This window comes from Mugil cephalus, chromosome 16 (assembly GCF_022458985.1).
Source record: "Mugil cephalus isolate CIBA_MC_2020 chromosome 16, CIBA_Mcephalus_1.1, whole genome shotgun sequence".
Classification (NCBI taxonomy): Eukaryota; Metazoa; Chordata; class Actinopteri; order Mugiliformes; family Mugilidae; genus Mugil; species Mugil cephalus.
Window position 1 is genome coordinate 13,833,397 of NC_061785.1, and position 8,851 is coordinate 13,842,247.

Sequence of the window (8,851 nt, forward strand, 5' to 3'; positions counted from 1 at the left end):
CAGGAGAACCGCAGGTGGGACCAGGAATATAAATTTTCCAGCTCCAGTAAATATTGCAAATCAATGAAGCAATTATTTCAAAATGTCAGCAGAGAAGATCCCTTGTTAATAAACAATATTAGCCTGGAAACAGCCCGACTTCCCCCATCCAAAAAAATTTGTGTGGAGTTGCTCTTTTGGGACCTGATTATGTCTCAGCAAAGATCTGTCAGGCACAGTCAAATCGTTTGGGTGGGCTTCATGTGGTGATGAACGGATGAGTAATGGCAATGTAGTCGCACACGACATCTGAGCACAGTGGAGTTGATCTTGGGGGTTTACACATTCAGTCATAGATATGTACTGCGTACTTCAGTCCTGAAGCACGGACTCTAGAGCATCTACTTGAGCATCCCCATGAAATTCATTCTGGGAAACCTGCCAGTACATCTACGGAAAATGATAAAAAGGGCGAAAAGAAAAGAAATGTTCCGTGTTCAAATTAGAACAGTAACAGTAGTGGTGTTTCACAAAAAAAACATACAACACATTTTGATAAGAACTGAGCAAAGCTATCACCCCTCGATAAGGTGAGTAGAGGGCTCGTCCGGGATTTGAACCCGGGACCTCTCGCACCCTAAGCGAGAATCATACTCCTAGACCAACGAGCCACTTTTTATAACATCATGATGTCATAATCATGTAGAAATACCATGAAATATACATCTGTGCCTATGCAAAGTCTTCTAAAAAAGGAAATTGCTTTCCAAGTTGCCAAACCTTATATTGGCGCACTAGCATATTTCATGTGTTAATGGCAACAGCCTCCTGAAATCATCACTAGCCTGTAGGACGCAGGTCTTCAACAGTGGGTTCGCGACCCCTAGGGGGTTCGCAAAATCTCTGTCAGATTCCCCGCAATTGGCCGAGGTCCTGTTCACTCCCCCGGTGAAATCCCAGAAGCACGCTGCAATACTAGCAGAAGAGAAGCTAACGGCGCAGCTCGCTCCCGTCAGCCAACTACTGAAGCTAAAATAGATCGCTTCGTCATCTGAACAAACAAAATAGAAATGTTTGGCCTGAAACAAGTTGAAGACCCCCGCTGTAGAAGATACCATAAGCCTTTGTGAAAGTTGTCCTTGGACCACACTTTGGCCCAAGTTCTCTGTGACAGTTTAACCTGCCCTGTGCTCATTGCTTACAGTTATGTATTCAGACCTCGCCTAATTCTCCAATCAGCTTATGATGCCTCATATACTTGTACATTATGCCAGCCAACTCACTTGTGACAGAACTACTGAGTTCTGTATCTTTCTTTTTTTTCCTCAGCTCTCACACACCAGCCTGTGCTCGTGAAGTCATGAACTGAGTGTGCCAGTTGAGCCTTTGCGCGATGAACACTTTGAATTTTGTCTCAAGCCATCTACTTTATGCATTATCAATCCCTCCTGTAACATTCATTCATTTATCTGTTACCGCTTATCCCCTAGAGGATCGTGACAGGCCGGAGCTTATCCCAGCTTGTGAGGCTTAAAACTGCACCGGGAGAAAAACCCGTACAGGCGAAGAACCTCCGGACTGTGAGGTGTCAGTTCCAACCACTGTACCATTGTGCCGCTCCTTATATAGATGCTCCTTGTTTCTTGTTGCTCTAATCCCTTCTCCTCTTCCTCTTATCCTGTCTCTACCCGGTCAGCCTCGAGCAGACGCTCCCCCCTCCCACACCTCCCTCAAGTTTTCTTCCTGTTAAAAGTTTTTTTTTTCCCCTGCCGCCGTCGCGTTAGTGATTCTGGGCTATGCAAAGTGTCCTGCACAGTTGGTATCGCTATTAACACACAATAAAACAGAACTGAAGTGAACTGAATGACATTCGTATTATCCAGCACCTCTCTATTATGGCATCTTTGGGTCTTTTCCCATCATATGTTTTGAATTTTGACATCGTCTTGGAAGCACGGATTCCTTTGACGCTCCCTCTGCAGCCACTCTCTAAAATCTGGCCTGGCACAACAGTTGAGACTGTCACAAAAGCAGAAAATTAGTATGACTCCTTCAGATGCCGCCGTGTACTACTTGGCAACATTTACTTTGTTTCTCTCCCAACATGTGAACGTATTTCCTCCAAATGATCGCTGCTAATCCAAAACACTGCATAAACATTGATTCCTCGCCTGTGGATTAGAAAGACGGCTCACGCCGTGCTACACCAGCTGAACGAACCTCACCGCATTTCCCTGTAAAATAGTTTGCGTATTTCTCTGCGCGCGTGCCCGCCTCTCTGCGCTCACGTGGGAAACGGAGACGACCTGAAAAAGCCTTAAACCAGCTTAAGGGAGATAAAAAGCGACGGCGGAACAGATAATTCCACACTGCAGGAACCGATTGTTAGGCGTCGAGGGCGGAAGATAAGGCGGCGGAACGAGCCAAGCACCCGTCCGAATGCAACTTCTGCTCTCGAAGTGGCGGAGATGAAGTCGGCGCTAAATCATCATGCAGATTAGCGTGCACTTTCATCTAGAAAATTGGGTTTTTAAAGGATTTGGTTTCGCACGTACAAAGGCACCGAGGCGCCGTCCTCAAAATCTAACTAAATAACAACACTATTAAATGCCATGTAATTACTTTGTATTGTCACATACCGGGGAGCTGCAGCCGGACCGCACTATGTCTTTGCATTGCTGTGCGACGTGCTCGTTTTGTGCTCTCCAGGTTCTCACCCCCTTAACCATCTGGCTCTGAGTGTAGCGTGAAGGCGGCAAAGACGAGAAGACGCGCGCTCTGTCAGAAAGCGGCAACAACCAGGTTGCGAACGCGAGCGGCTAATTTCCCCGATGAAAAAATTTCACAACTGCCAAGAAAAGAGGGGGGAAAAAAGGAAAGGTGAAAGTAGGAATTATGCATCACACCGCAAGCATAACCGATGTGATTTCCTGGCTAGGCTGTAAACACGTCAAGATAATCGTATTGAACCTGAAAGCCCGCCCGTTGCTGTTTCTAACTGTGCACGGTGGTGCCGGTTCTTCCTCCTCTGTGCACTAATGGGAGTAAGTATCTCATTTGTCAGGGGTTGTGGAGGTAAAGAAAAAAAAAAGCAGATTCGGGAAACCTAAACCTGCATCAGTCGCTCTTAGCGTCTGCGTGGGAAGATGGGAAGATTAGATAAAATTGCAGCCGTTGTGTCTGCTCTGTGCACGATAGCAAGCTTTCTTCCGTTCGTTTTCCTCCATTCTGAAAAACAAAATTCCTGACCACAGATACACAAGCCTCCACTTAGAAAATGTAATAATACCAAAGGTTCATGTTGTTCCCACTCATATTAATGGCTCATTTTCTTTCTCAGAAAGCACGATTTTAGTGTTTTATATATATGAGAGAGATGAGTCCAAACACTTCAACATGATTGACCCTTAGACTGATTGCGTTGTTCCTCAGCGCTCACCTCCCATTATTGTCTCAAATGTCTCAGGGTCTTGAGCTCAGTGATTAGACGTTTCTTGCCAAAATGCCCCTTGGGAGTTGTAGTTAACTTTTCGTCTACGCAGGATTGTACCTTAATTCATCAAAGAACCGGACGTTTGGCCGTACAGTTGTTAATCATTTGTACTCCTGATTGAAGCAGCATGGAAGCCGGTCCAACTTCCCTGCCTCTGATTTCATTTTTTTTTTCTGTGTCCGAAAGTTGGTCTGGAACCCCTCAGCTGTTAACTGGCTACGCTCCAGTGGGCGTATGCTGGGCCAATCCAATCGTTTGAGCGGGCTTTATGTTTTGGTGGGCAGTAGTGGAACTGAGAGGTAATCATACCCATCGCCTGTGTGTCGCTGGATCGATTTTGCTCACAGCGAAAAGGGGCTGCTGTCAAAGAACCAAGCGGTTTAGAGTCTGCTATCGCATCTGTTGGAAAAGATTTTGGCAGGAAAACTTTAAAGGCATTTGTCGAGAGTGCTTTAATCGCCTCATGTCACACCCTTCAGTGCTCTGACTGGTTGTAGGACGATCCAATTGCGTGCAGAGGGTTTTTTTCCCCCCTCTGTATTGTTTGAAACGCCCCCCGTAATGAAAACGGAATGGCATGTTATCGCACTTATTTTCTGATAAGAGTTGAGTCTGGCTACACCACACCAAATGGAGATATTAAGTAGGGCCATCCTACTTACTGTATGTCTTGTATATTAAACTCGGCCTAGTGCTGTTTATAAATTATCATGCAGATCATCATGCATTCAGTAGCCATCCCTTATCCCTTTACTAAAATATGTTGCATTCATGTTAATATGGATTTGAAAAAATTAAATTTGTGGTACATGTGTGTACATATATATATTTTTTAAAATTTCCCCCACAAATTAAATTTTTGTGTATCTGTGGTCAGGAATTTTGGACAATTTTTATATATAAAAATTGTCCAATCAACCAAAGATTTTGCTGCCCCTGCAGTGCCTCCTCAGTCCCCCTGTTGAAGACCTATGATTTAGAGCATTAGAACATTAGTGCTGATTCAGGCACTTATGTTCAACAACTTATGTATCAACATTATCACATATTAGACAACATTAGGACACTTCTTTATGATACCTAATAAAGCAGTTTATGCGTTTATGCAGATTTTAGACCTTGAAGACCAAATTTAACTCTGATTTGACGTGACAATGTTTCCTTGATCTTCTCTGAATGGCTGGGTGTAAACCGCATGCTTCTAAACCTCACTGAGAAGCACTTTAGGGTTAAACATAAATAAAGGGTTAAACACGTCCATTCGAACCCAAGTTGCAGACACGGCCAATTTGTGCTAGCTGACTTACAGAACTGGATATAGCTTACAGCTTACGTGGCTTATCTCAAGAGTAAGGACTCTAACTGTGATTAACTAATTTGCTGTATCTTGTTATATTTTGTTTTTGCAATCTGTCTCAAAACTGATAAGACCATAGTGTTAATTCAGGTCACAGGACGCAAAGTCAAGCTTAGCTTACAAACTCAGCTACATCAGCTGACGGACCGCTGGCACATCTCGTTCAACGCGCCCTATTTCCTCAGCAAGCCACTTTTAAAACCAATTCCATCCCAGCTCCTCCTTATGTGCGGTTTAGCCTTGTCCAAAGTCATTTCCATCTCATTAATTCCTTTTCTGTTCGTAGCTGCCCTTCCTGCCAAGAACTTACTGCAAATGCAAATAAGTTTCCATGACTAACTTGGTCTTGACTCACGTATAAAAATGGCAGCTTGTGTGTCATGTGCAGTAACATGTACAGTGCAGCTCTTGTCATTACCGTCACATTCTACAGCAGCGCTGCAGGAAAGGTTGTATTACTGCCACGACTTGATGTGCTATCGAGGTGCACGAAGGAGGAAAATGTGTAGAAGTGTAGAAAGGACCCTGGTGAAGGCCACGAGTCTGAACCATTGACAATATAAAGAGGAATGGCAAAACTGCTCCTCAAAAGTGAAGCCAAAGCAAGTAGAGCTCCCCCTGGTGTCTGGCTGCAGTGTAGGTCATAAGCTCCACCTCCTCCATGTTGGCGGATGGTAAATTTAGATTTTCTTTTTCTTTTTCTCCTAGGCTGGTTTTTATTACATAGCTAATATAATGTTGATGCACGTTCAAGTGTCAATATTTTGGATTAGCATTGTTTTAGTTAGTCACTATCGAGACAGGATGTGACATAATGCCACTTAAGTTTGCTAATATACGCCTTTCCTGCAGGATTAAGTTTAAGGATATGACCCAGCTGAGTTTTAGAGGAAGTGACTGGAAAATGACTAAATTTAGGAGTGAAATCACGGGCCAGCAAATATCTGTGAGACTGCGGTAAATCAAACCTTTTCAAAGAATTGATTGCAAGGTGCAAAAGTATTACTGATAAATAGGTTCCCCGAGCTACATATTCCTTTAAGCCTCTTAAGCTCAAAAGTTGTGTCAGTAATGTCTTTCTTGGACAATGAAGTGAGTGTAAAGATGTCGTCCTGCCAGAGTCTTGACCTTTTATACAGTGGTGAAACTGCACTGGCCGTTACCATTCATAATCCAGGTTTAAAGCTGCTGCCTTTATCCGTACAGATACTGCACAGCGTGTGAAGTTTGTCACTGAAATTGTGGAAAGATCATGAGCGTATTTCCAAAGATTTCAAGCCTTAATCTTTAATCTAAGTATGACCAGTTTCAAAGCACAATAGAATGAATTTGTGCTTCAGTGCTGAGTGTGTGATGGGTCATTTAAGTCAGAAAAATGTGTTTTTGAAAGCACATGGATCATATTTCACCAGTGATTATTATCACACAAAGAATTATTTACTTTGATCAAACAAACATTTCTCTTTCAGTATTTGTGTACTTGCTTAAAGCATATTTTGTTATTAAGTGCAGACTTATGGTTTGCATTGCAGTGATTTCTGAGAAGAGGGATTTCTGTACTTGCAAAAAGTATTTTTCTGGGTCAAAATGCACAATAACAAGCTCAGAGGACGCAGCCATAGTTCTGTACTGCACTAGACTAAGTTTTAAATTGTGTTTGTGAAACAAACATGTGTGGTCCTTTGGCTTGATGCCAACAACAATTTAACAGCGTTGGATTTAAAAAACATCCTGTTTCTGTTAACTGACGAGCGGGAGCAGAAAACAACAGCGTGATAAAGCTGGGTTTTCATCCTCTATACTTTACTCCCCTATCAAAGATTGCCTCTCATTAGAGTTTGGGATTCAGGTTAATGGAACCTCCCTCCTCTTGTGTGTCCTCGGGCGTCTGTTTCGGGGCGTAATTGTGTTTCTATACAACCTCCATCCCTGTGTCCCTCCTCAGCCCCTGCTGCTCCCTTTCAGACCCGCAATTCGACAAACCGTAATTCATCAGATTTCTCCGCTCCTCTCTCCCGCCTATTTATATATCAAACACGGCAGCTTTGGATGAATCACTCCCCAGTTCTCTGACCACGTTTGACGAGTGCAGGTGCCAGACTCGAGACCTGAGACATTACACCTGCGCAATTGCACCCGAAGCTCCGGGAAAGTGTTTCTGGGTAAGGCTGATAAATGAGGGCTGTCTCCATTGTCCTGCACAGCTGTAATTTTCCATGTCATTCTCTTTCTCATTATTACTGCCAGCTGTTACTGCCGTGGTCACCGGGGGTTCTTTAAGGAGTGGCAGTGAATCTTGCAAACCTACAGGGTGGAAGGCGATGGCACGCGAGTCCGTTACATACTTTAAGGACTGCGGTAATATATTCTGTTGATGGAATATTAATACACTAGTTATTCGTGTGATCTCCCAGCTATGCACTTTTCTAGTGTGGTCTAAAATGCACAAGAACACACAGTGCATTGTAGTTTGATTTGTGAAGCCGCAGACCAGTCGGGTGTCCATGCTGACCCCGTGTCCACTGTGCCTTCAGTGGTGCCAGAATGCGCTTGGGGAAGGAAGCAAGACAGCAGGGACGGTGTGGACATGAGAGAACTTGGGTCCTGCTGTTCACGTGGATGTTACTTTGACAAAAAAACAGTATTCCCCTATAGTTGGGGCCCCTTTCAGAGCTGAGATGCACTCTGCACCAGAGCAAAAGTGGTTCAGGAATTTTGAGGAAAGCAACAGCAAAATTATATAGGGTGCTAAATAGTTACTGACTACAGGATAAGCAGCAGTAAATTGATTTCATTTGTATGGGAAACATAACGGTGAGTAACAGATGTTAGCCATTAATATACGAGGGGACAAAGCCTGCTCTGTTATTAATAACTCTGCTATTACACAACACATCTAACGTTGATTGTTGTATTATTTTCACACAGTTGTAAAAACAAGTAAAATGGCAGTTTTTGGTTTGAAGGCTTTCTCTCCGTCAGCACTTTTATTTTCGTCTTTTTTTTTTTAATGTCAGATTTATGAAATCGCACAAATGCCTGGTTCTGCGTTATCAAACACGGCACACGTGTACGAGCCCTTTTTCCCCTCTGAAGGTCCTCGTATCAGGAACAAGCTGTATCTCTCACTGACACGCAACCTTGTGCCATCATTTGAAGGTCGCCTCGTGCTGCTGTGATTAAAATGAGCGTGACGACAAATGTGAAAGAGTTGCAGCTGTGAATTTTAAGAACATAGTCATCGGCGTTCACTGATTCATAATTATGGTTCCAGCTTTGATAAGGTAGATAAGGCAGAAGACTTTTTTTTTCCTGAAATTGCTGAAGTCTTACCTTGTGATAAAGACAAGGAGACTTATTGTGTTACAAAACGGTCTCTCTTAACCATTAAGACCATTAAGGTCTGTACCAATGGCATCACAAAGACTAACCCAGTGGCTGTGCTGTGATCTTGAATCGTAGCCTCTGTACTGTCACATATACTCATAAACCCTTATTGCAAAAACATCTTAATTATGAATACAATGAATGCATTTTTTAATATGTTTTTCTAGAAGTTGGCCTGTCAATGAAAAAGCCTTATTGATTTAAAGTAAAAAAAAAACAATGGCAACACAAGTCAGACAAATTGTCACAATTAATTACATCTCTTACCATTTACCGATCCACAGAAAAAGTCCGCCCCTTGCTGTGTTGTTCAGTGAACCAGATATGTTTCTGTTGCGGCTTTCATGTGCTGGTACCCGGGAAGTGATGCCTTGTTAGTTCTCTTTTTTCATCAGAGCTTTGCATATCTCGTCAGAGTACCTTTCAGTAACCTAATTATCCTCCTGAGACCCTGCGTCCTGGTATGGGGGCAGGTTTTAGATTTGTGGTAGGAAATTACTTAATTTAGACCCGCTGTCCTCGTAAGTGGACGCCTTTATCTGCCATCTAGTGGTAGCAAAGAGTCAATACACTAATCGGTGTAAAACAGGTTGGCATGATAGCGGGTATTTCAGCGAGATCTTTATTTCATTTTT

The 8,851-nt window shown here is 43.1% G+C and overlaps 1 non-coding gene across 1 annotated transcript; it reads right to left on the reverse strand.

Annotated features, from left to right (window-relative positions):
- Window positions 1-578: 578 nt before the first annotated feature.
- Window positions 579-650, reverse strand: trnap-agg. Its single transcript has one exon. It is a non-coding gene; the product is annotated as a tRNA-Pro (tRNA).
- Between the last annotated feature and the right edge of the window lie 8,201 nt (window positions 651-8,851).